Below are 6,000 nucleotides of genomic sequence, written 5' to 3'. Positions count from 1 at the left end.
AGATCACTCTTAAGTAGCACGAACACACAATTAAGAAAAGTTAATAGTTTAAATTAATATACATAGCTTTCACATATAATATTGGCCTCAAAAATTAATAAACAAGAAAAGAAGCTAAGCTTCCACATATAATGTTTTAACTTTTTTGCGCGTGTTACACTTTTACTAATAGGTTCGTTTCAGCAGTTGCCAGAGAGCGCCAGATAACAGGCATCACCGCGCTTACGCAGCTACGATGACGCAGTAAGCCCATATGTTCCCACATGTAAAACATTAAAAGATCCTACATTATGTCATAAAAGAAACAAGACATCAGAGGATACTTCAAGAGCATCGGAATTTCGTGAACCATACTAAAATGCATATTTCGGCTTAAAGTGCACGTTTGTATGTCCAGACTCGGATATAAATTTTCTTGGAGTACCAGTACTGTATTATCTCATGTTTGGTTCTTTATTATGGCATAATGCCATACGTGCACTTGAAATGCAGCGATTAGTTGAAACTAGCCAACACTGTGAAATTAAACACTTCGTTTCAAATAAATTGTCTGCCTCAGTGGAAAAGATTAATAAAAGACAAATCACTTTAGCAGCCGGCTGGAGTGGCCGAGCGGTTCTAGGCGCTTCAGTCTGGAACTGCACGACCGCTACGGTCGCAGGTTCGAATCCTGCCTTGGGCATGGTTGTGTGTGATGTCCTTAGGTTAGTTAGATTTAAATAGTTCTAAGTTCTAGGGGACTGATGACCTCAGATGTAAAGTCCCATAGTGCTCAGAGCCATTTTTTCCTCTTTAGCAAACCGACAAAAATAACTTCATTGTTCTGCAAGGTGATTAATGCTTGACTGTCAGAAAGGTGGAAATAAAATCTGATACTTATAACATATTTTAGCCTTCCATAATTATGCGAACGTATTTTAATTCATTTGATAGCTCCCGACCACAAAAATCAGTTTTGTTTTCATTTAACGTGAGAGCAATAAACAAAGAGGAAACAACGAAATCACTGAACGTAAGCACAGATCATGTGGAGACGACCCACCTCCCCACCACAGCTCAGACTGCTCTTCGCATCAGCCCCGGATCTACGATATTCCCGAACCGGGGCAATACAAGTGGCACCCAGCCACACTTCTGTACCTAGAAGTGGGAGAAAGTACTATTCATACGCGATTCAACAGCGCATGCCCAAGAGCCCGCCCGCAACTGCTCACACAAATCTAATTGAAACAGTTGTCATGTCATGCTCATCGGAGGCAATTTGTTGTTATCAAGCATTGCATAGTCTTCCTAAAGCCTTTGACACACTTTGCTGATGGCAGACACTTTTATGAGCACTGTGTTTTCTTGTTGTATATGGGCCATTTCCTTTGCAACTTAAGTTTTATTTTCGTTTTCTTTTTTCTCTCATTCATGTTTTGTTGCTGCAGTATTATTCTGCAGTAGCGGGATATAGTAACATCCTTTGTTAGAGTATTTGTTCTTACCAGGCAAAATCACAAAAATTTAACTGAAAGCTAAAACAATGAAAAATTCCCGGAATTCTAAACAATTCATGGTTTTTTCCCGGATGAAAAAATTCCCAGGTTTTTCGAGGATCGTATACGCCGTTACTACTTGTAGCTCTCAGGTTTTCAAATATTGTCCTCCAGTGTAGTCTCTCCTGACCAAGGGTTCTGTGGGACATCTCCGAACTCTCCCCGTTTCATAAACTTCACCAGTCCTCTCTCTTCCTTCTTCTGCAATCCTTCTGCCAGAAGGATCTGCTGGGTCTGAAAGTTTCCAAATTTCAATATCTTTCTATGTTGTTTTTTTTTCCTGTCGCTGCTTGGTGAGTAGATTTTTTTTTTTTTTTAATCTATATAATTACAGTATCATCTCCAAAACTAACAGACAAATTTTCATGGGGTTTTCACAGGTAATTTGAGCATAATTTGGAGCACCATATAGGTTTTATTTCACCAAAATCGGATAATGGAAAAAAGATATCATGATTCAAAATTTTATCTATAACTGTCGTATCTGTCTGTTTCTCTGTTTGAACAAGCTAATCTTCAAAACTACTAGATGGATTTTCATGTGGCTTTCACAGGTAATTTGAGCACAGATTAGAGCATCTTACTGGCTTTTTTTCAGCAGAATCAGACAATAGAAAAAAAATTGTAACTGATAGTTGCATATATACTAATACTGCAAATACGTATTCATGACTAACCTGCTGAACCGATGGAGATACCTTGAGCCCTGCAACATACCAGCTGCTAAGAAATACCAGTAGATTTTCTAATCAGAGCCCCTGACAAGAAAATATTTGCAACACACCAAAATAAAGGGATAGATGGTTGATATTTGGGCTATGCAAAACTCTGCTAAGAAAATGTGGTCCAATGTTCTCATAGGGTCAAGCTGTGCACACCCGCTTTCATGTCCATTACCTATGACAGATGAAGTCCTTACGTATTATGATTCTCCGATCAAGTAGCTAAGGCACTGGCAAGTTAGGCAAAATTTTAAATAAACACAAATTGTAGTCAAATGAATAATAATAATAAACGACAATAAAAGGCTATTATTCTCTGATAATAAACTGATGTAGGCAACACCATAAATCTATGTTGCTCCTAAAGTGATAATTTACCCAACATGTCATATATAGAAATGTAGGTCCTATAATAATTCAGTTTAAAAGATACAAGTTGATAATGTGTGATTGCAGTTAAGACTGCATAAATGTGTGTGATCAGAATGGTAGCAGACTCTTCAGAAATTAATAGCCACCACTAGTTCGTAAAAATAATGAAATCCCATGCTTTGAACTAGGCACAAAAAATCCTAGAACAGCAAATAAATCATATCAAAGTTCCTTGAGGCACATTATATCATGATCGCTCACAATTAATTTCATACTAGCTCACTGAATCAAAGTCCCACTTGCTTCGGAATTGTACTAAGTACAAGAAACTTTTAAAGTATTTGTGACCACTAGCTGCTCATATACTGTCATATCCCAAAACTATGTCCTATCCCTATCCTACCTCGACAAGAAGTTCACTGTATGACATCTCCACATGAAGTGTTCTCTCTATCCCGTCTCAACATGAAGTGTCTATTATATTTTGAAATGAAGTTCCCCTATTACCTCTCAATACTAAGTCTATCAACTCTCTCTCTTGATCTCTCTTAGAAATCTCTCTCACCCCCATGTCACACCAAGAATCTGACAGTCAGAGTCTCACTGCTTGTCCCATATGAAACAATATGATTTACTAAAATCTATAAAGCGGACCAACACTTGCTTAGCAATAATGTTAAAGATTAGACATATGGCTTAAATTAAAAAACATTTTTCTCACTTCTGTAGAGACTAAACACAATATTATAAATATAAAAGCATAAACATAATTAATTAAACATGATCTAGTGCATACATGCTTATAACAAATAATAAAGAATACACATTAAAACATATGAAATATAAGTTAGGCCTGGTCAACTGATACATCTTATCACGCTCAATCTATTTATGGTATTAAAGTGTAATAATCATTTACTGTTTTTAAGGTACAAAAATTCTAATACTGGCCAACATAGCTTTTGGTTATCATTCAGAAACAATTAATAGTTGAGATGAATGTAACATGGTCACATATGGCTAGACCTGAGAATTGCCATCCTGCTTTCATTTGTTGTGTATCTGTGGAGGATACTATGATCTGACACATTTACATAACAAAAAGATGTAATATGCAATAATTCAATAAATAAAATACGAGGACTGTTCAATAAAGAATGATCATAATTTTTTTACAACATACCTTTACTCATCCTCATAATTTTGATAGTCCTTCTCAAAGTAGTCTCCCACGAATGCAATGAACTTGTCTCCGCATTTCTGCGTCTTCAAATACATGCTGGATACTGGCGATACTGAACATGTCTGACCTTGCCTACCTCTAACAGGTGGGAACCAGGAGTCCCAACAAAGAAACTACTATGGCATGTTTGTTGCACATTAAGCTAACAGATCATCATAAGATTAAATTTTAGTGCGAGAAATTATGACCATAAAAAATTATGATCATTCTTTATTGAACAGCCCTTGTATGTATCAATGTGTGGCTATCAGGGATGGGTAGCTAGGGTCCTGAGCTGTCATCCAGTACTTCGTTTATAAAAACTGCACAAAGTGTTCAGCAGTTATTAATTGGCAATGACTACTGCAAGTGTATTTGTTAACTGTGTTCAACTAATGCCTACAGTGTTACGATATTTATAATATGTAAGTCTTAGTAAGTGTGCAGGTGCTGCAAGCATGTTGATATGTCTGTATTTATCATACTGTGAATTACTACCAATGATTATAAAATTATGACGTATTTCAATACGGCCATCTTTCATACTGTAGCAAAAGGCGTGATTGTACCAGACAAGCAATGCAGCACAGGCTGAAGGTCTGTTGCTTGCTACCTGGTAATGTGGAAAAACCCTTACTATTATCTGCTGCTGGACAGCTTTTTATAGATGCACGTGGGCCATCCAGAAATTCCCTGCAGCCAGACCCCATTCTCATGATACATTACAAAACTCCTTTGTGGCTGATTTCTCGAGATTATGCATTATGTTACAACCCTGAGGAAGTACTTTAGAATCTGTGTAGTACAAGAAATTGACTTGAAGAATATTATATAATTAGGGAATAATATTTACTCTTTGACTTTTGATCTTAATCATATATCTGAAAACACTTTTACTGGCTGATACACTGTACGTGATATGATTACAACGCTTTTGCAATCTTCAGTACGTTTAATCCATACTTCCAAACTATCTGTTGAATAATGCATAGCTACTTCATAGCACAATGCATATATGCGTGCTCGTGCTCATGCCACTCCATGCACTCACTACTCTGCAGTGACGCTGGCATGCCGACATACTGTGTGTTGGGACAGCTTGTGAGGGGAGGACAGTGGGGTGTATGTTGTTAGCTACACTTACCTGAACAGAGTAGTTTACTTACTCACCACCACTCATCATAACAAAAATACTGATATGCAAATGCAGTTGCAGGTAACAGCTAGTATGAAATATATATTTTTTATACCTGTGTATGTATATCATTTTCTTTATATTTTTTGTATAGAATGCTATGGACTATAATAAGTTCACCCATTTCTCCACTCTTTTCTTCCACATTTCTCTCTTCTTTCTCCTGTCCTCCACTTTACTCTTGAGTTTTTCCATGGAAATCTTTGGAATCCTGTAATTTCTTTCTGAGTGACAATCATTCCTCAATACCTTGTGGAGTAATATAGAGCTCATATATGTCCTTTCCAACTTTTTTGCACCATGTGTTATCCATTTTTTAATTTACTTAGTCAACAATCTTTTTGTCAGTCTACTAGGATCCATCCTTTGGATTTGACTGTAGAAAGCTATTCTCCTTTTCCTAATCATGTCTAATTTTTTTTCCAAAATGTGTACAAAAGTCACAATTACTTTGTCTTCTGTACTGTGTTTGCTCTTTAACTGGTCCCAGAATGTCCCTAGTATCTTTTTTTGTGATTTCCAGTGCTTCCATCATCACCTTTTAGTTCAGGGTTAAACATTCTGCTATATAAAGTGCTTCTGGGTGAATTACTGTAGAGTAGTGTGTACTTTCTTACTGTATATGTGCTTGGTGAGGTAGTATTGTGTTTTCATCTTTTTAACCCTTGCTTTAAAGGCTTCTTTCTACGAAATGTCTTCTTCAGTTATTTCTCCTAGATACATTAACTCGTTGTTCATCTCAATTTTTCGATATTTAGTTTTCATTATACTTGGAGCTGTCTTAGTTTTTTCAAAGCAGATTTGTAAGCCTGCTGTTTCAACTTATTCTTTAAGCAATCCCCATTTGTCTAGTGGCCTTTCCCATTGAGCCTAGAAAAAATAGCTACGCCATCTGCAAACACAACACAGCCTATTTGTAAGCTGTCCCTTTTTTAACTCCCTCATTCATTT

The sequence above is a fragment of the Schistocerca americana genome, chromosome 2 (genome assembly GCF_021461395.2).
Source record: "Schistocerca americana isolate TAMUIC-IGC-003095 chromosome 2, iqSchAmer2.1, whole genome shotgun sequence".
In the NCBI taxonomy this organism is placed as follows: domain Eukaryota; kingdom Metazoa; phylum Arthropoda; class Insecta; order Orthoptera; family Acrididae; genus Schistocerca; species Schistocerca americana.
This window is presented reverse-complemented; position numbering follows the sequence as displayed.